This window comes from Egretta garzetta, unplaced genomic scaffold (genome assembly GCF_000687185.1).
Source record: "Egretta garzetta isolate BGI_Z169 unplaced genomic scaffold, ASM68718v1 scaffold89, whole genome shotgun sequence".
Taxonomy (NCBI): domain Eukaryota; kingdom Metazoa; phylum Chordata; class Aves; order Pelecaniformes; family Ardeidae; genus Egretta; species Egretta garzetta.
The window spans coordinates 1,875,307-1,903,128 of record NW_009269997.1 but is presented as its reverse complement, the minus strand read 5'-3'; positions in this window follow the sequence as shown (position 1 = coordinate 1,903,128).

Here is a 27,822-nt window from a genome sequence, read left to right as displayed (position 1 = left end):
GGCATAGCAGGTCAAAGACTGCTTCCTCCTGGATTATGGGGGGTTTATTCCACTCACCGTCCCCATCTTCCAGCTCGGGAGCTGGGTACCCTGGGGATAACTCATTGGGCCATTAAGGACCAAGGCAAAGAAGGTGTTGAGTATCTGTGCCTTTTCCTCGTCTTTAGTGGCAATGTTCTCCCTTGCATCCACTAGAGGATGGAGGTTCTCCCTGGCTCTCTTTTTGCTGTTAACATATTTATAAAAACTTTTCTTATTATCCCTTAAAGCAGTGGACAGGTTAAATTCCAGCTGGGCCTTTCTGATTTCCTCTCTGCATGACCTGACAAGATCCCTGTACTCTTCTTGGGTTGCCTGCCCCTTCTTCCAGAGCTGGTAAGTTCTCCTTTTTTTCCTTAGTCGCAGTAGTAGACCTCTGTCCAGCCAGGCCGGTCGTCTTCCCCACCAATTTGCCTTACGGCACACGGGGACAGCCTTCTCCTGTGCCTTTAAGACTTCTTCTTTGAAAAATACCCAGCCTTCTTGGACCCCTTTGACCTTCAGGACTATCTCCCAAGGGAGTCTCCCAACCACTGTTCTGAGCAGGTCAAAGTCTGCCCTCCGGAAATCCATGGTGGCGGTGTTGCTGACCCCCTTCCTTACCTCACCAAAGATCGAAAACTCTACCATTTCATGATCGCTTATTTCCTGTCAATCTTATTTGCAAATAAATCAGGGTTCAGCACCTATTTATTTTGTTTCTTTTTTTTTTCCCTCTCTGAGGCTTCATTCCCCAAAGATGTTCTATTTTTATTTTTTGCCACGTTTTTCTTTAAATAGTGAATGACTAGTGAGTTCTCCCTGTGAAGGACATGCTGAAACTGAATATCCAAAAGTTCTGCAAAGTACCCAGCCTTCTAAATTAACTTCAAAAATTCGTTGCTGGCATTTTGACATGCACATCACCACAATACCCAATATAAAGAGCTTTCCGCAAGACTGATGGTGAGCTATAAGATGAGATGACGATGATAGGAAGCTAATGATTAAACAGCATACCCTTAAGGGACCACTTCTGCCACTTTTAATTATCTTGTGTGTCTGTCTTAGAGCTTTATACTATTGCCCATCACAGCAGCACCATTTAAGCACTACAGTCCCTCAGTAGTCCCAGCAAAGTCTTCAGTGCATTGCCTGGCCCATCTGGCACTTCTCTTTTTTTGAGGGAGAAAACTGCTCTAGAGATTATTTTGCACATTATTTCCCATTGATTTGCTTCTGTTGGTAGGACAATGTGGTGCAGGAGAGTAAAAAGTTTATTAAAATAATTTCATATACTTCAGTGAATTGCTTGGGGATTGAAGTGTCACATATTATATGAACACAAGCATGAGGGTATGCCCTGCAAATAGGTTCTGTTAGAAATATAAAAGAGTTGTTTCACGCCTTTAAGAGTGATTCTTAAGGAGGGGGCTGTATACTTGTAGCTAGTGCAACAGTAGCCTCCAGGCCCACTTCTTTTCAGGCATACTGTTCATCTCCCCCTTCTGACATTTGCATTATACATGGCCAACTGCACTAATCTAACAATAGAATGAACATTCACTATCTATTGTACTAAAGTACTATTGTCTTTACAGTTCTCCCCCTTGCTTTTCACTGTCCTAGCAGCTATTGACAGAGAATCTACAAAACTACTCTGGCCTTTTTATTCATTGCTCCTAAGTGATGCCAACAAACCTTCTCATGTTCCTCACTCCCTCACTGCTTTCCCTGCTTTAGAAAAATGGGAGCATCCTGCAGCTTCGAGGGACTTCAAATGTGCCATTGTGGTCCAGGCAGGAGCTACCAAGAACCCTGTCAAGAAAGGTCAAAGACATGACTCTGTTCTGGAGACTTTCAGGGCTTGAGCAGAAGCTTTGTTGCAAGTATTGAAGGGACTCTTTTTAATTCCTTTGAGAGAGTTTAGATATTTCTCATGCCACACATGAACAGGAAGCTTCTGCTGATGACAACAGTCCACAACAGAACTAACAACCATGGGCTGCCTGAAAATTAATCTCAAAACAGTTAAGAACGCAAGCTCTCCCTTACCATCCTTAAAAGTACTGTCTCAGACACCTGGACTAAAAATTGGATCCTCTAAGACTTCTGCTACAAACTCTATGACCAATTCAGCCATATGATCCATCAAAAGGGTAACAAGTGCCTCAGGTTAGCACCAATATCCATTGTAACTGTATGAACAACTTTTTCACTGCTTCAGTATCTTCATATAACCAGGCAACACTTGTCTTTTTTGAGGTAAACATGCAAACAGATAACACAGCTCAATAGCTTACAACAGGGAATTTAAATGAATGTGAACACAAAGACTGAAAATAAATAATAAAAATTATATTTGGTTAGCAATCCATAGCCACCGATTCATCAATTAATAAGAAAGAAATTAATTGCTAACTTTGAAATTACCTCAGCTATTTTCCAAAGAAACTGACAGCTTCACAGTTGATGTATTAAAATAAGAGTGATTACTTATTGTAAACAAATTTCAGTTTACCTACCCCCACAGCTCTTTAATTTCAAGAAGGACGGTACATCTTTCTGTGTGTCTGCTGGACAACCTTCAGCTCTGCATTAGCTAATTAATCCAAAGGAGGGATAAAGTCTCTCTCACAGAATTGTCAGTATAACTAATATTATTTATATCCACCCATAAGTAATACAGGGAAAAAAATCTTTGAGTTCCTTGGGATGCTTGCTCTCACTTTAGCCCTACAATAATCCTTAGAGGATGAAGAAAGCAGGGATAATACATGGCATCGTGAGTAACAAGAGCACCTGTGTAGTGTAGGCATGCAGGTAATAAAACATGGTTTCAGAAACAGAAACAGAGAAAGCACATCCATACAAGATAGGGGAAGGAAAGACTGCAAATCCACGTTAGGAGGACATGGGACAAAGGTAGATAGCTTTAATTTAAAATAAGGGAGGGCTGAGATGCAGTTTCATCAAGGAATACAGAAATTATTGATTTGGTGATATAGGTAAATAAAAAAAGAGGAAGAAGTGATATAGGTAAATAAAACCATTGAAAGGGCAACACTTGTTGATTTATGGAAGGACACATTTTCTTCAGTCTGTGGTGACCACTTTTCTTGCTTTGGAAGAACTCTTCATAAACTTGAAAATATTACTTCAACAGGTCTTTTCTGAAAGAATGACACAGGGCTTTGCAAGAAAGCATGCAAAACCAAGACAGAATGTTTGAACAGCAGAAAGAAGAATGAGGAGAAAGAGAGCAGTCTGGAGCTGAAAGCTACCCTCCGCTTGCACAGTGATGTTAACTCTCCGTGTCATTAGAATAGCCTAAATAGCAGACAGGGGGATTCCTGAAGAAGTCAGGATGCTGCAGCAAAAAGCACAATACAGTGATTCAGTGAAAAGCAGGACTGATGCTAGACTGAAGTTAACATTTCAAACATCAAAAAGCTTTAAATGACGACCCTTAACCTTCCAAATGTACACTTGCACAACTTATGGAACTATATGTCTGGAGTACTGTCATATGAAGCACACTATATCCCAAAAAATGGACATGATTGAATTTTATACAGATAAAATGGCAGTGTACAGCAGGGCCTGTAAACATTTTTCCTCTTCCAAAAGTTCCAGCTATAAGTGTGTGGGTTTTCTATTTCTTTTATTTAAGGCAGCTAAGAAGGAGGTTTCCAAATTACTGCATCATTTTTGCAAGATTATGTTCATTGCTGCATCTTTTTTGAACATTAAACCCCCTCCATTGGGGTCAGATGGAATTGGATACAATGCTCTACATTCCTTTCTAAACGTCTAGTTCTTGTGGGTCCCCTTTCTACACTGTATCTGGAAGAGGAGACAGAAGCACAACAGAACTACTCCTCCAATGTATCAACACAGTATAAAGTTGCATTTTCGATTTTTATTCCATTTTATTAAGAAAAATATAAAATGAAAGCTTTCCATTGAAATAAAAAAAATCCTGTCTTTATCCAGCTCCAGCATGTCCATAACAGAAAAGGATTGGAAGTTTGTAAAAGACAGATATCCCATTTCCCTGTGTCTTCTCACAAATACTATCCACCCAGTCAAGGAGTGAATGTTATCATCTAACACAGATAGACCAACCCATCTAATTTGCATAAATACTTAAACTTCAAAGCTTATTTAGAGATATGGACACCCAACTCCCATTCAATTAATAAGATTTAAGCATCCATTTTCCTTAAGCAGGTTTGAAAGCACAGCTGAAAATTCTGAATCATGTGTATTGTTTGTGTATTTCATTTTAAGCACATAATTAAATTTCACTTCTAGCATTCCAGGGATTCTGCTATATTTTTTAGTATCTCAGAGAGTTTAATGTTTTCTGTATATCCGATACCTGCTTAAAACATTTGAATACTTAAATGTATTATGAATAAACTAAAATATCCCGTGTAAATTCCTAGTCTACTGACACTTCACATGTTGATTTCTACCATACAATAAGTAAAATGTTCTTATCTATGAAAATCATGCTTGAAAACAAACACTGTAAATAGCAGCACTGTGAAAACAACACAGAATTTTCCTCCCAACTCTACAGAATGATTATCGCATATGATTTTTCACAGATGCATCTGCAGAAATCTACCTGCAATAGGTTCTAAGAATATAAAAGATCAAAATAACTGTCATCAAGCTATAGTACTGTTGGCAGTTTCTCCTGTCTTTCAGCATGTCTTTTAAAATAATATGTAAAAATTGGTTTGGTATTTTTTCAGTTGGAAACACTACGCTTTATAAACTCATCCCAGTTTCCACAATAGAGCTATAAAGGAAGCTTATTCAGAAGATCAGCAGCATAGGTTCCAAACACACTCCAGTAAGGCTTTGTTTCACGTTGGTGAGGCACTGCTCCCCTCAAGTGGACTCATCTAGTTTCTGTGGGGATACTAAACAAGGGAGGTACTGCTCACATTGAATACCGACATTACAAGCATTGTGATTTCAGCCTTCAAAAATTAAAGAAAACGAAAAGCCCTCAACCAACCAAAAAAACTCTAAATGTGAGGTGTTCCAGTCCTGAGTCAGCTGACACTTTCATGCCACATTCCTTTATTCATCTCATACATTATTCCAAACTCATTCACACCTGCTTATGCCACTGAAATCAGCACAGACAGACCAGGACAGTGTCTCTGTTAGGTCACAGTCAGATCCTTTATTCCCACTCTACTTTTTCCAATCCTTCTGAAAAACTAGGGTTGTGATTGACTCCATTATAGTGCCAACTCTGATGTCTTACAACACAACAACTGGCAGCAGTTTGGTCATTTCTGCTATTCCTCCTCAAATCTCCAGCTCCCCAAATCCTGTAATTATGTGTGGATTAAGCTCAAAACTATAAGCCCTTATCTGCACAAAAGTGCAGGGCTGACAAAGGGCTGACAAAAAAAAAGAGGGCTGACAAAATAATTACAAGATTCTGTAAAAGACAATCTCATTGCATAACATTTAGTCTTTATTGGGTTCATGTGGCAAGATTTTGGTAGCAGGAGGGGGCTGCAGGGGTGGCTTCTGCAAGAAGACACCAGAAGCTGCCCCCATATTAGACAGAGGCAATTCCAAGTGCCTCCAAGAGTGACCCGTTGCTGGCCAAGGCTGAGCCAATCAGTGATGTTGGTAGTGCCTCTGTGATACCATATTTAAGAAAGGGTAAAAAATGCTGTGCAACAGCAGCTGGGAGAGAGCAGTGAGAAAATTTGAGAGAAAAAGCCCTGCTGACAGCAAGGTCAATGAAGAAGGAGGGGGAGAAGGTGGTCCAGGTGCTGGAGACATTCCCCTGCAGCCCATGATGAAGACCATGGATAAGCAGGTTGTAGTCCTGCATCCCATGGAAGTCCACAGTGGAGCAGATAGCCAACTGCATACCATGGAGGAGCCCACACCAGAGCAAGTGGATGTGCCCTGAAGGTAGTTGCAGCCTGTGGAGAGCCCACAATGGAGCAGGCTCCTGGCAGGGGCTGTGGCCTGTGGGGAAGTGTGCATAGCAGAGCAATTTTTCTGGCAGGAATTTTGGCCCATTGGGATACCCACGCTGGAGCAGTCAGTTCCTGATGGACAGTACCCCATGGAAAGGAACCATGCTGTAGCAGTTCTTGAAGACTGCAGCCCACAGGAAGGACCCTACGTTGCACTAGGGGAAGAGCATGAGGAGGAAGGAGTAGCAGAGATGAAGCATTAGGAACCTACCACAACTCCGATTCCCTCTGCCTCTGTGCCACCTAGGAGGAAGAGGTAGAAAAGTTGGGAAGTTGAGCCTGTTATGAAGGGAAGGGTAGAAGGAAAGTGGTTTTAGTTTTGTCTTTGTTTCTCACTATCTTACTGTTATTCACTGGCAATAAATTAAATTAATTTTCCACAAGTGGAGTCTGGTTTGCCCATAACAGTAATATGGGCAAATAATGTCCTGTTTATGAGGGGGAGTGAGAGAGTGGCTTAGTGGGTTCCTGGCAACTAGCCTAGCTTAACCCACCACATAGTGCTCACCTAACTGTCTATTTTGCAGGTTCAATCTTTTTGTCTACTGAAGAAAACCCAGAGAAGTCTGATTCTACAGACTGCAGAATGATTCTACGAACTGCAGAATATGGCACTAAATGTTTCCATCTCCCTGCTCCTTTGTTAGTCAACAAATATGCCTAAATATCCTCTTTGGTTAGCTATGAAGAAATCAAGCTTTAAGGGCTAGACCCATCCACTAGTGCAAAAAAAAGCATTTCAGAGAAATTCTTTAAATGCTGGCAGTGCCTACATAACATCTATGCATGTTTTATATATCCCTGCCTATGGCTTACAGATGAGGACATAAGTCTATCTCACCACCAAACTGGAGTATCTTGTGATTTCAGAGCAAGAACTAACACATCCTCATTTTGATAGCAGAAGCTCCTACCTATGTGGCAGATGGCTGTGCTGAAGCCCATCACATACACACACAACCACAAGAAGCTTAAGTTGAATTTGCATCTGAGTCTATCAACACCTAGAAACCTTATAAAGAGTTGCAGTTCTAATTCCATAGGAAAACAGGTAAAGGGAAATAGGCATATATTTCTCCATACCTGAAAAAAAGAAGCAGAATATCTTTAATAGCAGAGAAAAATGAGGTGCAACGGTTCGTGGTATGGAGTGTTAGGACAGGAGCAACTCTGAGACAGACATGGACATACTGGAGAGAATCACCAAAAATGATGAAGGTGACAAAGGGACTGGAAAGGCTGAGATAACTGGGACTGTTCAGCATGGAGAAGGGAACATTTTGCGGGGCGGGGGGAAGGGGGGAATCTTACTAACGTATATAAATACCTGAAGGCAGGATGTAAAGATAATGTAGCCAGGCTCTTTTCAGTGGTGCCCAGTGACAGGACCAGAAGCAATGATCACAAACTGAAACACAGGAGGTTCCTCCTGAACATGAGGTTGGACTTGATGATCTTAAAGGTCTTTTCCAACCTAAACGATTCTATGATAAGGAAACACTTTTACACTGTGAGGGTGACCAAATGCTGGCACAGGTTGTCCAGGAAAGTTGGGGAGTTTCCATCCTTCAAGATATTTAAAAGCTGTCTAGATACAGTGCTGGGCAACCAGCTCTAGGTGACCCTGTTTGACCAGGTGACCTCCAGAAATCCCTTCAATCCTCAACCATTCTATGATTCTGCGATCTATTTTTCCTCAGAACAAGGAGATGGGAATTGAAATGGGAAGTCTTGTGCTGCTCAAATAAACCCAACCATATAGGAATAGAAAATATACCTACTCCTTGAGACTACCAACCAAAGAGAAGAAGGTTACAACTGCACAGGGCTGACAGTGTTTGCACATAGAACTTAGCAGCTACCGTTTGTGCCACAGATGATGCAAGACCTGAACTCTGGAACCCTGCTTTCTCATTTTTCCCACAGCAGTGACTACTGGTTTTGGTGCAAAATTCAGCTAAATCACCAGTGCTCTGCAAGCAACTGGACTTCCTTGTCAGAAAGAGAATAAAGCTGTATATTCCCATTAGTGGTTTTGAGGTTTCAAATGTTTTTTGGTTTTTTTTTGCTGTACATCTAATCTGCTGCAGCAGAGGAGATAGGAAAGCAGATGGTCATGATGGCAGATCAACATGTGAGAGCAATTGGCTTAACAATGCTAGCCTGGATTCTAAGCAAATTCTAAACTGCCTAAGCAAAGCCTGATCACAACTGCAGTCACTGCAAGTAATGATTTGTATTGAACTGAAGCAGCAAAACAGCCAGAAAGCAGCAATTTACAGTGTATCACAACTTATTTTCAAATGTGGAAGGAGCAGCAATCTAAAGTCCTGAGATATTCAATTGATAACCAAGCCAGAGGTTGCTCAGCAATTCGCCTTCCCTCCCAACTCCATCCCCAAACCCCAATTCCCAAGTAAATACACATTAAACTCTGGCCTGTGATACTTGACAGGTTAATGTGCAGTGTGACTGTTACACTGGAGATGGAGGAATGCAAGGCAATTAATTATCAAGTATTGATAATTGATACAAATGTACCATAAACTGGAGAAAATTAGTCCTGAAGAGAGAAAAGGCATCTCTGGTTTTCTGATCCTTTCTTCACCCTTCACATGTTTCATTGCTGGGCAAGAAAAGAGGAAGAAGGGAAGCACACAACAGGCCATTAGAAGCCAGGAACTGCCAAGAGAAGAGCCAAAACTGTACTGCAAAAATCACAAGCCTCCCTCCCAACACCTCAAATTTGGAGTACTGTCTTTATCTCAACCCATGAGTTTTCACATTTTCACCCTTCCAATCCTCTCCCGCATCCCACTGAGATGAGGGGAGAGTGAGCGAGTGGCTGTGTGGGGCTAATCTGCCTACTAGGATTAAACCATGACCAAAAGCAATTATGTAATCTTTTTCAATTAGCTATTGATGTAATTTGAATAAATAAAAACCTGCTGTTGACCATGGACTGTAATTTTCCCGATTTCATGTAGCTTGCTTAATTAAATTAGCAACATCATTTGCATTTGTTGGATACAGTGGGTTCCAAGCTGCTGCCAAAAGGAAAAATAGTAGCAAGTTGAACCTCTCACAGTAGGGACAGCAAAGATTTCTTATTTTGATTTCACCTTGACCCAGTGAGCGAAGTATTCCATAGCAAGCCTGCTGATACAGCCAAGATTTAGAGGTGAGAAAACACTAGCAGTTGCAAATTCAGTCAGAAAGGCACTTAGCACCTCCTGTGCAAAGCTGGCCATTCTTGTTCCGCTTCCCTGAAATCAAGGGAAAGCCTTCTTCCTGTGTCCTGAAATCTATTCATAGAAGATATATTAACTTTTGTGAGTTTCCCTAAAAGTCACTGAAACTGTGGGAACCTCTTTGCCCTAGAACTTTTAAAATTGTCTGATACATGACAAGAAAACCAAAACCATGTTTCCATATCATTACAGTATCTTAACATCTAGTCATCTTCTGACATTTTTCTCCCGGAAATAAAAACTTCAAGGAACCCATACTGCACCACCCAGCTAGGCCTAACCAAGCCAAGGATCTGCCCCAACCCCACAAAGCATAAGATTCATTTACACTAAAGACCCATATTGCAGCTTCAAGGCACTAATAGGAAATAGTTGTGTGTGTTAGCATAGCCCAGGGGAGCTTAGCTGTGGACAGCTTCTCTGCTGCTGCTGAGGAATTGTAATGGTTTTGATGTCAAGAAAGTGTCAGTATCATCTCTAGCAGCCAGTACAAAGCCAGTTCAAAACCAGAAAACCCTTATTTTGTGCTAAATTTATCTTACTGTTAATTGTACACTCAATCTGTGTGTAGGGTTAGAAGTGAATTTCAAAACCCCTGACTATCATATTGCTGTCTCTGCTCCAGACTTGCTTATTTGCTGTGAAAATTACTATCTTTCCCAGTATTTTTACAGCTTTCTTGGCCAATGCATCTGAACATTCTGTAACCTGTAATGTATTTACCCTCACAACACCCCTGAGGGCAGTAGAATACAATTATCCCCATTTTACTCATGTGAAAGTGCAGTATAAAATAGATTAAGCTGTCCACACAAGGACCAAAAGCTCTTTGTTCTACTTATTGTGAGCAGGCCATCTTATTGCTAGTTTTCCATTTGGCTTGAATCCCAACTGGCAGCTGATGACCACATCCAGCTGATAACTCTCTGCTCCAAGAAATCATCAAGGACCCCCAAACCTTAATAAAATTTTGGTCAATTAATCATTCAGTTCTGCTTCTGGTTACACAGCTGTGAGCACACTGCATCTCCATCATACCATAGCTAAGATCAGCATACCTCCCCATCTTTAAGCCCATATAACAGTCTTAGCAACATGGCAGAATTTTACACCGGTTTTGCAAGATTTGCCATGCATTTCATGGCTAGATCTCCCCTCCCCACCTTTCCAGAAGGCCCTTTCCAGAAGGGTGTTTTTGGAGTTTCAAAGGATATGATTTTCACTAGATGTTGGTTTAGCATTCACTATGATGTCCACAGTTGTACTATACCACTAGAACAGTACTCACTCTGACAAAGTAATAATTTCCTTTTATTTTCCTCAATTCATTTTTTTGATGGACATAAAAAGGACACAGGAGATAATCACTCAGGAAGCCGAAGGAGGGACAGGAAGTGAGGACTGAAGGACAATAGGCCAAAATCTGGTTTGGTGTAGCTTTAGGGAGTACCTATCACTGGAATAGTGTTGGAGGAGATTAATGATACGGTTTTATCTACTTCAGCTGACCATGCTGACAACATTGATCTAGATGAGACATAATGGGGAACTGATCAACTGCTCTACAACATACTCTGTAGCCCAAGAAGAATGCTGGACTGGCACATGGTAAGATCTTGCTTCACATCTTCCACTTATCATGTTGGTAATTTTCACCCCCCACACTCCTTCGCACATTACACAACAACAACATCCATTCTGAGCCACACACTGACAACCAACAGATCTGAAGATATACATGTCATGAAGGCACAGGCTTTTATATATTCAAGCAGCTTCAGGGCACCGGAAACTTGTAACTACTGATAAGCGCACTAAGAAGTTACACATTTTTTCAAGTGATCTGCCAGCTATTCAGTAACAACAAAAAAATAGGTCATCCTATGTGCCAAGTGACATAGTACAAGATCACTGAGGTCATGTCATTAACTTGTGAGATTTACTTCACTGTAAAGAAATCCAGGCTCTTGCAAAGGTTCTTATATATCTGGGTTCTCAAAGCACTCTCAGATATGTGTCTGCATCTTTCCTCTTCCTCTTTCCCCCTTAGGAGGTAGACCTGTGAAATTCTATGTCCAACTGCTACATCACACAAAGCAGACTAGGTGTCATGCTCTGAGCTATGTGTATAATTTCATATTCTTTACAGACATTCTGATAGAACAAGAACACTACTAAAATGTGAGTAGGAAGCTGATGTTAAAAAAACAAAACACCCCCCCCCAAAAAAAAAAAACCAAAACAAAAACCAGCTTGTACTATTTAACTTGTTTACCTGAGTTAGCTCAGATACAGCATCTGTGTTTCAGTTAAAGAACTAAAAGGGTATGCTTACCTTTATTTTATATAAACAAACAAATTATATGGCCTTGGGGTGCAATTTGTTTTTTTAACAATGTCATACCGACTTGATTTATACAACTTAGTAACAACAACTTTCATCTTTTTGATTTTATTGCAGGACTTCTGGGAAGTCTCAAAATATTTTATTGTGAGCAGCTAAATCTTAACAAGATGGACAATCTTTTCAGTGATTTCCTCTATTTCACCTATTATGTCTACAACTAAAAAAAACCCCAACGATTATTTTTAAATAGACTGACCAGCTTTTTTGCCCACTCAGTTGGTTGATTGCTTGCTTATTAACATAATTATCACCCCCCCCCAAAAAAAAAACCAAAACAAAAACCCACAAAGAATCCCCAGAGAAAAGCAAATACAGAGAGACTGGAATATTGCCCTGGGATCATAATAAGAGATTTGGAGCCAGCACCACATACCTTTTTAGGGGCTTTAACTGCATGAAATTCAGAATACATGCATTTGTTCTTGTTTCAAAATCTGCACCAGGACATATGCCTAAGTACTGCCAACTAGAAAACAAAAAATCAATTCCTCCTGCAAGGCAAATTTCAGAAAGTTTTCTCCTAAGTTCCAGATTTCTCCCCCAAAAACCATCAACTATCTTTAAAACCAAGGAGAGTGAAACCTCATATCCAGATCTGAACACCATAGCTCAGTTCAGGGGAGAAACAAGGCACTCTCCCTCTTATTTTACAGAAGTATGAACCAAAATCAGGTTCAGAGTACTGCTAGATCCTATACATTTTGAGAGAGAAACCATATTTTTTACTTTGAATTATCAATTCTTTTTATAGAAAAAGTTGCAGGTAAGTCAGTAATTCTTGGGTTCAGTTAAAAAAAAGACAATAAAATCTTAACCTTTAATCCTACATTTCAAGATGTGATAGCCATAAAAATCCATTCATTTTAGAAACAGGCTGGTAAAGGAAATGGCTGAAGTAGTCACACTACATACAAAGGGAAGTTACAACTCCGTAGAAGGCATAAGCAAAAGGCTTCTCTTGGGAGATCTTCTAGCCCATGAATACCATGGGAGGTGGTGCAAATTGCAACTCAGACTCCCAACCACATTACAAACAGGGTGGATGAACTGCCCTAGGACACCAGGATGCTGTCTTATCCTCCATTCCCAGCTCTGTCTCTGATCTGACAAGAGTCAACATTTCCTTTATTTTAAAGATGAGGGAAGAATGCATCTAATTTCCTCGATAAAGGCCTCCATGCTCCAAGGGCAGAGATGTCACTCAGAAGTCAGGTATTATTATTAGGTAACAAGCAGGACACAATAGTATCAGAGACAAAATGTTTAATAAATCCAAACACTAACATCCAGAACGGACAGAGGACATAAGGGTAGGAGACAGATTCCATGTGGTCTATTTTTCTCCATTTGTCAGAACGCTAAGCATTCTCACCAAGTTTCTGTTTAGATAGTTTCAGTAAAAGCAGCTTTCAGCTAAATTCTTCTCTTCAGATGGTGGGTTAAAAGCAGATAACTGCAATGAAGCTATTCAGATGGTGTTTAGAAGACACAGTATAAAAGACATAAATACCTCTAAGCTGAATAAAGGAAGCAAATTCTGCATCATCTTCACTGTGAACACATACAGTTCACAGAAGGCAACTGAATCACACTAGAGCCTTCTAGAATTTGCTTTAAATCTGAACAATGTAAATAGGGAGTCAGAAGATGCAATAAAATGTGAACTAAAGCAGGACTTTCCTTGATACATTCTTTCATGTCACTTTGTGCTGGCTGTTTTGCTTTGATGCTTGCCTGCTTTTCCCATCAAATGAAAATACATTTGAACAACTTATGAAATCTGTATGAAAGTAGGTCTACTTTCTCTGAATAATGGTGTTCAAAGGCATATTTTGCAAATCGCTGTGTAGCAGTCACTCGAGAACAGATTCTTCTATCTTCAGTGACAAGTAAGTGAAATCTGAGCCCTAGTAAAGCAAAACGGGAATTCTCCAGTGTATAAGGTTTGCTTCACAACAGGAGAAGGAAATTACAATAAATGTACATATGAAAGAGTAAAGCCTCATGCTGCCATCCACACCAGACCTCTTAAATGCAAAGCTATCACCTTCAACAGTGATGGAAAGTAGCAGCTTAAGTTAAATATCTCCTATTTTCCTCTAGAAAAGGTACAGCACAGATATAAAGATCCCAAGTCAAGTTCCCAAGCATGACACAGCAAGGGCTCAGAACATAGCCATGTCCTTACACTGCTGGCCACCAGTCTCCAAGAGGGCACAATTCTGGTGCTAGCTGTTTGTTCAAGTGGAGAGCAGCACTACTGGGAATGAATGGCAGCATACTGGTAATCACACACTTAAACATGACTGAAGCAGGAAACACCGTACAGCTGGTCTCTGGTCTGTCAGAGCTACACCGTTTGTATATTTGGAAGATATATTAAATCTTATGTTGGAAGGCTAAAGCCCACCACACATATTAACAACCAGGATTCAATGTGATATGAGGTACACATTCTATTCTGAGGGTCTAATATCTCCCTCTAAAGCACTTGGTACAAGCCTTTGGTAGAGTTTGCTTTTCTAGAGAGTTTAATGCTGAGCCACTTTGACAGTTTTGGAATTTCTTCTGCTTACTACCAATATTTTGATCTGAACTCTGTATAAGAGCACCAGTAAGAACCTCATGGACCAGGAACCTAGAACCCTCCTGAAAGCTTGAAACTTTTGCAAACTCATCTGTTTCACCTCTAGATCAAGTAGGTTTTACTGCCTGTTGCTCCTATTGGAAGACTGAGCTAGGATTAACTGTTTGAAATTTCCTTCTAATATCCTGCCTAAATATGTTTTACCATTTCCATGTTTTCCTAGTAGCAACACTAATCTTCAGATTAAATCTCTTCTCCCGTTTCTACTGTTTTAAGAGAACTTTCACAGCCTCAGAGGGAATATTGGGGGGGAGGGGGAAATAAAATGAGGCACTTTTTTGCAATTGCAGTCATAGAAATGTTCTCAGTAAAGTCATGGAAAGGTCAATCAGTTTTTAGAAAAGACCTACTGACTCTATTGCTATTTCTTGCATTGCGTTTAGAAAGAAAGCCAACAAGACTCTAAGAGCCTGCCAACTCTTTAAAAAGTTGATGGAATCAAACCCCTCCAAATAATGTTATGAAAACTCCACCTAAAAAAAAGTGTCATAAAACAGCTTTGAAGAAACCTTTAAAAGGGAAAAGCAGATTTTGCACCAAGGAGAAAAGCCATTCAGTGCTATTCTCCAGTGACAACACAATACCAATCACCACTTCAAACAACACAAGGTCACACAACATACACTAGAGATTTCAGACGCCACCAATTCATTAGCTAAACACAGTAAAAACTGAATTGTCCCCAAAAAAGGCCTTATCATGCTCATTAGCACAACCTACTACTAGAGCCTGCATGAGCGTAACAGATGTAACACTTCTGTCAAAAAAGGTATCAATCTTGACTTAAAGCAGCTGCTCTTTTCCTTGTTTTAAAGTTAAATTTACATTGTCTGTAAAACAACATATCTACAACATATGGGTAAGACTTTGCCAGGCTTGGAATGCCTCTAGAAACACAGGCTAATGTTGTTCAATGCTTTCAGGCATGTTGTTCATCTTATGCATTGATCTGTCCCCAAGGTACTTTATTTCTCCTACAGACAGTGAAATCTCAACAGCTTAATCACTGAAAATCCTTATTGGAAAGATAGTTTTGTCTTTTCCCTTTGGTTTTTATTATGCAATAGATACAATTGCTGTTACTTTGTAGTATGTAGAACAAACAGCTTTGGAAATTAGTAAGCAAACTGAATTTAAGACATTAAATCAGTCGTAGAACCTATGAAACTACAGAAATTGTCCCATAATTATAGAAAGCGCTGTAGTTAGTGAAAGTAGCTTACAAAGTTCAGAAAGAACAAAAAAAAAGCCTCCATCTAGACTAAGCTCACAATACACTAGCTGCAGAATATATATTAGCAGCCCTCATAAAGCTGCACCCACATTGACATACAGGAAAAACAGGAAAAAGCCCACATTAAATTGCAAAGGGAAAATAGGTTGGAAAGGTGTTTGTTATTAATCAGTTGGGGAGCTCTGTGCTGGACAAATGCTGGCGCATGACATTGCATGCAGAGAATTCAGTGAAATAGAGCAGGAGGAAACATACCTTTATTATTTTTTTAAGAAATTGTATATATTGCAGCTCATTAGACTGCCATGGGAAAGTACGTGGACATCAGGAAATTTTCACCAACTGCTTGTTGAAAGATGTCACCTTTTATTCGGATCAAATAATGTTATGTAACACCCTCTAATGTGAGGCTCTGTCCTGGTTTTGGCTGGGATGGAGTTAATTTTCTTCATAGTAGCTGGCATAGTGCTGTGTTTTGGATTTACTACTAGAAGAATGTTGATAACACACTGATGTTTTTAGTTGTTGCCCAGTAGTGCTCAGACTACTCAAGGACTTTTTGAGCTTCTCCTGCTCAGCCAGGAGCATAACAAGCTGGGAGCACAGCACAGCTAGGACAGCTAACCCAAACTGACCAAAGAGCTATTCCATACCATGTCATGCTCGGGGGGGTTAGTCAGTCAGCTGGTCGTGGGCAGAGTGATCGCTGCTCGGGGACTGATCGTGGCTTGGGGAGTGATCGCGGCTCGGGTCAGGCTGGGCATCGGTCAGCGGGTGGTGACCAAGTGCATTGTGCATCATTCATTTCGTATATTCTGTATATTCTGTTACCATTCTCATTATTACTATTATTATTTTCTCTTATTAAACTCTCTTTATCTCAGCCCACGGCCCTAACCTTTTATTTTCTTCCCAATTCTCTCCCCCATCCCACTGAGGGAGTGGGGGGAGTGAGCGAGCGGCTGCGTGGTGCTTAGTTGCCAGCTGGGTTAAACCACGACAGGCTCTGAAAATGTGTCTGGAGGAATATCATAGAATCATAGAATCATAGAATGTTTTGGGTTGGAAGGGACCCCTAGAGGTCATCTAGTCCAACCCCCCCACAGGAGCAGGGACACCGCTAACTAGATCAGGCTGCTCAGAGCCCCGTCCAACCTGGTCTTAAATGCTTCCAGGGATGGGGCCTCCACCACCTCTCTGGGCAACCTGTTCCAGTGTTTCACCACCCTCATTGTAAAGAACTTCTTCCTTATATCTAGTCTAAACCTATCCTGGTTTAGTTTAAAACCATTACCCCTTGTCTTGTCACTGCTGGCCCTACTAAAAAGATTTTCCCCGTCTTTCCTATAGGCCCCCTTTAGGTACTGAAAGGCCGCAATCAGGTCTCCCTGCAGCCTTCTCTTCTCCAGGCTGAACAAGCCCAACTCCCTCAGCCTGTCCTCATAGGAGAGGTGCTCCAGCCCTCGGATCATTTTTGTAGCCCTCCTCTGGACCCACTCCAACACTTCCATGTCCTTCTTGTGCTGAGGGCTCCAGAGCTGGACGCAGTACTCCAGGTGAGGTCTCACCAGAGCAGAGTAGAGGGGCAGAATCCCCTCCCTCGAGGGTTACCCCAACCCAGGTGCAGGACCTTGCACTTGGCCTTGTTGAACCTCATGAGGTTCACACAGGCCCACCTCTTCAGCCTGTCCAGGTCTCTCTGGATGACATCCCGTCCTTCTGGTGTGTCAACCGCACCACTCAGCTTGGTGTCATATATAAATTTTACAGTTAAAAAAAATTATTGCCATTGTAATTACAAAGAGCTTGTCAGAGAAGGGTTGTGGTTTGGGTTTTTTTTTCTTTTTCATCTAGCATATTTTTTTAAAAAGTTGTTCCACTTCACTTGAAGAATTAAATTGAAAATATTTTGAACCAATACAAAATTGAATCTATTAAAGTCTAAGAAACTTCATTTAGAAGACTTGATTCATTACTAGTGTATGCAATAAGCCCAGATGATGATTTGCCCAAAACCAATGCAGTGGTTAGTTTCCTTGTCTGATTTTAGATTCTCAAGCAAGCATCTGTTTCTATTGTGGGAAAAAAGTAACCAGAGACAAAGAACCTCAGGCATGACTTTTATCTCTTACTGTATCAGCCATGACCCTACATCTGAAACCCAGGAGGACCTACCAGCATTTTGTACTTTCATGAAGGAACAGCTGTTATTTTTTTACTACAGTTATTAAAAAAAAAGAGTAACATTAACAAGGAGTACATCGAGATCACTAGAATGACTAGTAGTGAAATTCCTGTTATTAATACAGTGCCACCTGTCCTGAGTTCAAAATTCACGTGGCAGATATCAAAAAGTGTCAAGACTGTTCCCTATCAATATGCTACCTTCATTTGCCTTTTGGATTTTTGAGCCATTCAGATCCATTCAGATGATATTTCCAAGTTTCTCCCTACATGTACGAGGGCCAGGAGTAACAGACCATAAGAAGCCTCTGAGGTTCACTGAATCTAAACCCCTGCAACTGCTATATCATCCTGTTCCTAAAATTACTATGTTGCATCTTCCAAGAAGTAGTTTTATGCCCTTTCCCTCCTACAGGGAGGCTGTTTTAAACCTGTAGATTTTGTTTTAAAGCAAAGCAATGGTTCTCTAATTATTACCTCTGACAATTACCTGACTCTGGGAACTTGGTCTTCAAGCAAGAAACCAAGTATTATGAGCCTCTTACTAGCATTTCTTAGCATTCAGTGAGAGTGCTGCAGCATTCATAAACCATGCAATATGCAAGTTTAGGTCACAGCCACTTGGGCCAAGTACTGTTTGCAGACACGTTTGCAATTACTGCAATGGTTAATAAAATTTAAATATATGTAAGTACACCTATATGTATGAACACATATACATCATTAAGAAATTTTCAGAGGATACATATGTGAACTTTCAGGTTTCTGTGAAGCTGAATTCGGAATTCTAGAAAATCCTACCCCACCTGAGGACTTACAAGAGGGATGTTAAGGCAAGTGAACTAGCTCTTTGGACTAATACTGTTCTATGAGTGTGAATAAAGGAGCCAGTGACAAGAGTTTCAGTAATACAAGGATCTGCTTCTCTTAACTTCAAAGACTTGCTGTCTCTCCACCTTGATAACTGGTAAACAGAAGTTTATTGTCTGCCCCACCTTTAAAAATAAAGCTTTCTCTACTTTCTTACGAGGGTTTCTCATAAAGTGGTGGCTAAACAGTAACTTGTCCAGGAGCAGGTCATATGCTTCTTAATTTTATTTTTATTTATGTTGCTAGGATGAGAGGAAATGGCCTCAAGTTTCATCAGAGGAGGTTTTTATTGGATCTTAGGAAAAACTTCTTTACTGAAAGAGTGGTCAACCATTGGAACAGGCTGCCCAGAGAGGTGGTGGAGTCATCATCCCTGGAGGTGTAGACATGACACTTCAGGACATGGTTTAGTAGGCATGGTGGTTTTGCATTGATGGTTGGACTTGATGATCTTGGAGTTCTTTTCCAACCTTAATGATTCTATGATTTTTTATCAATACCATGGACAGAAGGATAAAAGATTCATGTAAGCCTAAAAAATAATCTTAATTTTATTAATGCTGTCACTTTTTTCCTTATCTCTTTTTTTCTCTTTTAATATAGTGCTTCTTAGCACATAGGCATGCATCTGTGAATTATTTTTGTTGCTGGTCTAAATCAGCAAAGAAAGGTCCATTTAGATGTGTTCATAAAAATCTTCATCTCAATCTGCTTCAGCGCCTAATTATAATAGGGGTTGTGACACTGTTTATATCACAAAGATTAGATTTTGCTTTCACATCCCAGACATTTCACATTGTAAATCTTTTCACAATTTGCTTAGTGCACCGGTCTCAGTCACTCAAAATATGCCATAGTGGATAAGACCATGGTATTACTGTGTGACAAATGCTGGTAAATGGGTTTGTTACTAGCACTCCCTCTATAGATAAAAAAGGCCAGTTTTTTACTATTCCAAAACATGTGTGCTAATCTAGTATAAAGGACTGGAATTCTTTTTATGACTGAAAACATCTGTAGCCCACAAACTTATTCTCATTTCTCTTCCTCCTTTTGTTCACTCTTATCAATACCCGTCTTTCTTGACAACAACTTAATGTCTTGAAGTAGAAAACCATTTACAAAACCTGTTACAGACATGAAGTACGTGTGGTCTTGCTGGGATGAGAGTCCTTTGCAAGTCATAAAATATTTGCCACTGTTTCCAGAAAGGACAGTTTTATACTCAAGTTTAAAAATTAAGTTTGTGCTTAAGTCCTTTCCTCAATAAGACAGGTTTATGAAGTACTCAACTACTTTCCTGGTTCAAGGTCTTAGATGAGAGACACCTGCATATCTACTCTAGTAACTACCCAGAAAAGAGTTTCCTTGTGAAATTCACCTCTTCCTTTTGGCTAGCATCAAATCCTTGCACCCAACAAAAAGCTGATTCTTCTTCCTTTGGGAATTGCATGGATCAATATTTGCTGTATGAGTTTCTTGGCATCAAGCTAGCAGCAAGTGTTATATTTAACCATACCCAGGCACAATTAGACTTCAGACACACTCTAATAATATTGTTTTTTTCAGGTCAGTGATCAAATGTGGTAAAACAAATTGAAAGGCAGCACATCCAAGCCTTCAAACAATCCTCTTATTCTACCACTAGAGATTGGCATCTCTGCCCTTGCCCTGCTGCGAACTTCCGTACAGCAATTTTTCTTGGTGGCCATTAGTACAGCTACACTTGCTACTTCAATAGCTATAGTAATGGCCTTTTCCTTACTCTCCCATTCAACTAAACCCTTGCTTTCCTGCAAGGAGGGATCCTTCACTTCTTTATGTGCGACAGTGACAGCTCCTGTTGCTCTTTCCATTCTAATCACAGTGAGGAACAGGATAATGCATGCACTCATCTCCCAGCATGACAAACATACTTATTTGCTTCATAAGAGGCATACATGTGATTAGCCAGGTCCTTGCCCAAGGCTTTAGTGTTTTTTATCAGGGAGAGAAAGGGGAAATATGTGTGTGAGTGCATACATGCATCTCAGTGGAGAGTTGTCCCTCTCTTTTTGACATCCAGTACCACAGAATCAACTAATTTGCAACTAAATTCTGACCTTTGGTGCATCTATCCTTAAACACATCAACGTCTACTGCTATTTTGTGTCAACAGATACTAATTTTCTCTTAAATGTTTAGGAACTGTACATTTAGAACTGCATTTGTAATCATTAGACTTGATGCTAATTTAAATCTCAGTTTCTGTAACAGTCCAAGGTGCTGTAGAAGGGATAGATAGATGAGCAAGTGTGCAAGCACAGAAAATGTGAAATAAAATACAATACTGAAAATGAATATACACACTATCAGCTTTTAACCATAAACTGAACAAGGAAACATTACTGCAAACCACAATGTACAAGTATAAGGATGACATTGTCCGTGCTTTCAGATCTGCAATTCATTTGCTCCACACCTCATATCTATAAGATATGCCAGGATTTTCTAGTAGTCCCTCAGCTATGTTTCAATCATGTATACATACAAAATGGATATAAAAGAAAAGGCATTATTGATAAAAGTTTGCAAAACTCAGCCATTCAAAATAATTCATTTTGGAAAAGGGACTATGCATGAAGAATTTGATATTACAAAAGAAAAAATACAATACAGACAATTCCAACATGGAATATACATTATAAACCCAGTAACTAAACCAATTGATAAGTCACTTAAATGGCCTTCTCATACCTCTGAAAGTCTGATCAATTCCAAACTTCTGTTGAATTCTTATGAGTTAGTGTTTGAACTATTTTGATTCTGCTTAGAAAGATACTGTCCTGGTTTCAGCTGGGACAGAGTTAATTTTCTTCCAAGTAGCTGGCTTAGTGCTGTGTTTTGGGTTTGTGTGAGAATAATGTTGATAACTCACTGATGTTTTAGTTGTTGCTAAGCAGGGCTTACACCAGTCAAGGACTTTTCAGCTTCCCATGCTCTGCCAGGTGCACAAGAAGCTGGGAGGGGACACAGCCAGGACAGCTGACCCCAACTGGCCAAAGGGCTATTCCAGACCATAGGATGTCACGGTCAGTGTATAAACTGGGGGAAGAAGAAGAAAGGGGGAGATGTTCGGAGTGATGGCATTTGTCTTCCAAAGTAACCGTTACCCATGATGGGGCCCTGCTCTCCTGGAGATGGCTGAGCACCTGCCTGCCCATGGGAAGCAGGGAATGAATTCCTTGTTTTGCTTGGCTTGCATGAATGCTTTTGCTTTAACTATTACACTGTCTTTATCTCAACCTATGAGTTTTCTCACTGTTACTCTTCTGATTCTCTCCTCCATCCCACCGTGGGGGAGTGAGCGAGCGGCTGCATGGGGTTTAGTCACTGGCCGGGGTTAAACCATGACAGATGAAAATAAAGAGGGCAAAGAAAACCAAAACAAAGAAGGCCTAATTACTTTTTATTAAAACTGTTTTTAAAAAAATAAACCCATTCAAAGTTAGAGGTGGATGTATGTCAATCCACCACTTAAATCTGCTGCATTTATTTAAAGAGAAACTCAACCAATTAAATCTCTTTGTACATACTAAGAAAAAGTCCACTTAACCAGAAAACAACCAAATCAAACATACAGACAGCAACACTCAACATAAGAAATGAAACTTTCGGAATGGGAAGTTGCTATCTGGATTACAGATTCCCAAAACAGCACTATGGAGTGCACAAGTGGTGCACAGCCTAGCACAGACAAAACTTCCCACCACCAGGAGTGACAGTGCACAAAACCCCCACGTTTGAGGACCTGAGACCTAAAGCTTAATAAAATTTATATTTACTTAATTCCCTTTCAAAAAAAATCAAAGTCTTTCCATTTCTGTGACACATGAAAGGTTTTGCCTTAATTCTGTTAAGTTGAAATATAAAAATGCTTTTAGGTTTTTCTTCACTAATTTATCATTAGAAATATCTAACACCTTTCAAGTTAAGGTTTCAGCATACGTAAAGAAAAAAGGCTGTAAATTCTAATCAAGTAATAGAAATGGGTTTAAACTGTGCTTTTGCATTAATCGAATTCCAATTTTCATGCAGATTTGGTTTGACACAGACCATGAATAAAAAGGTAATTATCTAATAAATACAAAATAAATTATTCTCTATTACTTAACATAACGGGGAAATGTAAAAATTAAGAATCTGAATAAATGTACATTAAAGCAATACAAAATGCTAAAATAAATGTGTTTATGTACAGCATATCTTTCTGATTTGGAAGGAGCAATGCAAAAACTACCACAAACACTACATTTAGTGACAAATAATAATCAAACCAATACAGTGGCTATAGCAGTTTATGAGAATTGTTATTTTTACATTGAATTCCTCACAGAATGTACAAAAAGAAAAAATAATTAAAAGAATTTACATCTAGTGCTGTGGTTGCCAGTGTTAGAAAAGAATCTGTCTAAAGATGGGAGGCACCAAACAGTAGCTCAGCATTAAGCAAAGGTGCATAAGCTACTACTAAGTTTATTAATAGAAGCAGCATTAAGATGGCCAAACACTTGTTCCAGCTGATTAAGAGCCTGTCTTGTAAGTAGTGACTTGGGCTGAATTACCAGTGCTGCCTTTCTTCAACTGCTAATTAAAAAAAAAAAAAAAAAAAAAAGTAACACCTAAGATGTGCAACTATTCAGCTACTTTAGGTAAATAGATGGACAAATGCTGTATGCACTGCCTCTCCCTACTGCAGTGGGACCTGTATATTAGGTATATAGCCAGGTTGAACAGACTGACTTGTGCCAAGAAAGTAACATATATTTGTGCAAAACTTTTAATTTGCACCAAAACATAGTAGCAAGAAAGCACCAGACTTGGTTCACACAGCATAGTATTGCTCATGGGCAAAGACCATTTTCAAAGACACCTAGTGGTACTGACACCCCTACCTATTATTTTGGGGGAAGTGTCTTCCAAATCCTAAATAGTCAAAACTGATCACCTAAAGAGTTCTTCACAATTCAATATACTTAACAGAGCTGCTGGTTCATGGATATAAGTGCTGAGTTTTGCAGTCCTTCTGAATCTTTTCCCTAGCACATCTGCCAAATATTTTTCTGATTTCAGTTGTTCAAGTCTGTTGTTATGCCACTCAGTGAACAATAAATATTGTTTTTCCTCATACTGAAAGAGTTTAATTTTCAGTCTGCATTCTTTCAACATCATGCTCCTCAAAATTCACATCTGCGTGGGAATGTCAATGCTCTTAAAACATTCCTTTGCTGTTTTCAGAGGGTTATTGACTTCATTAAGGATTTTTAAGGGGCGTATGATGCAACAGCACCTGCTACAACCGTAACACCATCCTCCTGAGTCACACAGCCACACAGTGGTGTTTTACAGCAGCCAGTGCCATCATTTCTAAAGGGTATCACTGCATACAGTGAGGTGTCCGTAACAAATTCACTGATATAATGGTTATAAAAGTATCATCTGAACTCACTTCAGGTAGCTGAAGACCTCTCAAGCACTTTATTTCCTGCTTATTACTAGCACCCACGCACCCACCTCACAGGTAATAAACCAGTCAGGTTTTGATTGATGAATATCCAACTACTTCTCCAGGCTCAGCTGTTTGTGTAGTCCTTGTTTTAGGGAAATCTAGTAAAGATCCTGCTGCTGCTTTCAAAGACATCTTACAGTTAGAAGCTCAAAGCAGGGAGCAACTTTGCTCCATTAACTGGAACTAACCCCTCCATTTGCTCAGTTTCATGCCAATACTAACAATGTTTTTCAAAAAGTAGAATGTAAAAATATTCCATTTTCCCTTTTCTCGTGACTCTGCAGTAATTGAGACTGAAAGCCTTGGTTTCTCAGTCACTAAATGCCAAAGCCCAAATCCCCCTAGTACCAAAGTGAAAACTAATTGCCACAGACTTATTAGCAATATTACCATGATGATGACCGAAATGATGATGATTTATCTAGGAGGTTAAAATATAGCATTCCAGTTCATTATGTAGTTTACATTTTGGCAGATAAGACAAATGTAGATTAAATGCACACATCAAGTACACAAATCACATTAATCTGATGAGATTTTAAAGACTGATCAGTAAAAAAAAATTCCATTAGCTCTAATTGCAGCTCAAAGTATGGAAGACATAAAAGTTCATACTTCTGAGAGGGTACTTTAAGTCCAAGGACACCTCAACCACAAGAGCCTTCTTTTAAAAAAATATCTGCATTATTAACCATACTCCTACCTTATAAAAGTAGCTTATAAAACTGGTTGTGATCTTCTGGGCTCTACAACGATGATTGATCAGTCTTTTCAGTCCTCTGCTGGAGCAGACCTGCCAACTGTCTGCAGGTACAGTCCTCAGCTCCATACCTTAACCACAATCCTGAGGGGCTCTGTAGTTAGGTCTGAGGCTGACCCAGCTCTGCTCACTCCTTTATCTCTCCCTTTCTGAGAATCAAATAAACTGAAAGAAAGTCAATCCACAGTGGTTCTGTAACTCCTGGTCCCAGAGTCCTCTCAGGCCTCCTTCCTAACTTTTTACATCTAGGCAATAACAAGCTCAGAAAGAGAGGGTGCCTAAATAGACTCCTGAAAGAGTTCAGAAGAACCTGAGATGCATTTAAAAATAAGTAGATCAGTGCCATTACTTTCAGTGTAAGCTACACATTGCATGGCAGAAGAGGAAAGCAATTCACATGACTTGGGTTAGCTGAGGACATTTCTGGAACAACAACAGAATAAACAGGACTTCACTTGAAATCAGTAGATAGCAATTTGGTTTACAGTGGGACTCCTTTATAGTCAAGTAATAATGCAATGTATGTAACCAACAATTTAAAAACTCTAAAGCTTCACCACACAGAGAGTGGGCGAGTGAAAGGAACTCCAGTGCAGATGGGACTTAGTCCCAGCAACTCAGAGATGATGACCCAGTGCCAAAATGGCGCTAAAATTGTGGAAGCCCAAAGTAGTCACAGCTGTGGATCCATGTTACCTGTAAACTGCAGGCATAAAAATAAGGGAACAGAAGGTGGTGTGGCACATGTGAGAAGTTAAGGACTACTTTTTAGAAGAGAGGCATGGGGGGGATCGCGTGTATAGAACCCAGATGAGGCAGTTCAATCTTACCTTTCTGCATGCAGTGCAAATACCCTTTTGCATTATATCAGGTGTTATCACTTAAGCCAAAAAGAATTAATTTTTCTTCTATTTTCTGAAAAAAAAACATTATACATGTCTGGCAGTGGTCTTAGTTTTGACACAACCTTTTTACCTTAGTGCAATGAAATGAAAAATACATGTCCAAGGCTTCCCAATGTTTAAGTGACGATAAAGACTGTTAAAAATTCATCACATCTCTCATTTACTATGATTGTCAGCTGCTGTAAGTGCATAAATTAATTATTCCATTTCATTCATAATTTAATCTAGCCCTTTCTGTCTTCCATTTTGATCTCCCTTGAGCTAGGATTTTGTTTTGCTGTGGGATACTTCAGTTTGAAGGTGAGGATGAAGCCACAAGCAACATTAAAAACTTCATGTACAGTAGGCTTGCAAATTCCTTTTTTCTACAACATGGTTGATTTTAAAATACCAGTTGGGCATTACTGTCTCAAATAAAATGAAAATTCTTCAGAAAATCAAGTGATTTGCAAGGTAATATTATATTTCACATGTAAATCCCTTTCTTTTTATTTTCTTGAGGGTTTTTCTATAAATCTCAAAGAAAACATTCTGCTTCTCCCAAACCAGTTAAAATCTACCAAGATTCCCTTAAGTTATTTATGCAGCATACTCCTGTCTTAACAACTTTCTGTGTCTGAAAGGTTCTGTGAGGTCTTAGGGGGTGATCTATAAATTTCCCAACAGCAGGAAATTTTAAAACTCTAATTTAAAAGCTGGGGAAAGCATGGCTTTTGTTCCATCCAATATCATTGTAATAAAACAGAAATTTATAACATAAAAAAGAAGCTGGAGATCCTTCAAAAAGTTTCTAGAGAAATAAGTGGTGGATCTGGATTTAAATTTTAGAGCTGGTTCCTACCAATAAAAATATTTTCATATGCAACCTTTGCATATCCATTGACTAAAATGGCTTGTCATACAAGGGCTGTGTAAGAAACACATATGTACAAATGATAGTAGAGCTAAGAGGTTAGCACCATGACTTATATTGCAGACTTACCAGTGAAAACACAAATAGACGCCTGTAGGCTTTTTGGCCCTGGTAAATCAGGCTTTTTTCCTCCTATGCTCATCCAGCAACTAATACAGAACAGTTCCTACCCCCAACAGAGCCTTCCTGCCTGCTGTACAGAATCACAGAATCGCAAGGGTTGGAAGGGACCTCAGGAGATCATCTAGTCCAACCGCCCTGCTAAAACAGGTTCTCCTAGAGCACATTACACAGGACTTCGTCCAGGCGGGCTTTGAATATCTCCAGAGAACAAGACTAAGAAGACTCCACAACCTCCCTGGGCAGCCTGTTCCAGTGCTCTGTCACCCTCAAAGTAAAGAAGTTTTTCCTCATGTTCAACTGAAACCTCTTATGTTTCAGTTTGCACCCATTGCCCCTTGTCCTGTCGCTGGACACCACTGTAAAGAGTCTGGCTCCGTCCTTGTGACATCCGCCCTTAGAATAGTTGTATGTGTTGATAAGGTCCCCTCTCAGTCTTCTCTTCAGGCTGAACAAGCCCAACTCTCTCAGCCTTTCCTCATAGGGGAGGTGCTCCAGTCCCTTTATCATCCTAGTTGCTCTCCTCTGGACTCTCTCTAGGAGTTTCTCATCTTTCTTGAACTGGGGAGCCCAGAACTGGACAAGTACTCCAGGTGGGGTCTCACCAGGGCAGAGTAGAGGGGGAGGATAACCTGCTGGCCACACTCCTCTTAATGCACCCCAGGATACCATTGGCCTTCTTGGCAACAAGGGCACATTGCTGGCTCATGGTCATCTTGTCATCCACCAGGACTCCCAGGTCCCTCTTGGCAGAGCTGCTTTCCAGCAGGTCAGCCCCCAGCCTGTACTGGTGCATGGGGTTCGACCTCCCCAGGTGCAGCACTCAGCACTTGCCCTTGTTGAATTTCATCATGCTCCTCTCCACCCAACTCTCCAGCCTGTCCAGGTCCCGCTGAATGGCAGCACAGCCTTCTGGCATATCAGCCACTCCTCCCCGTT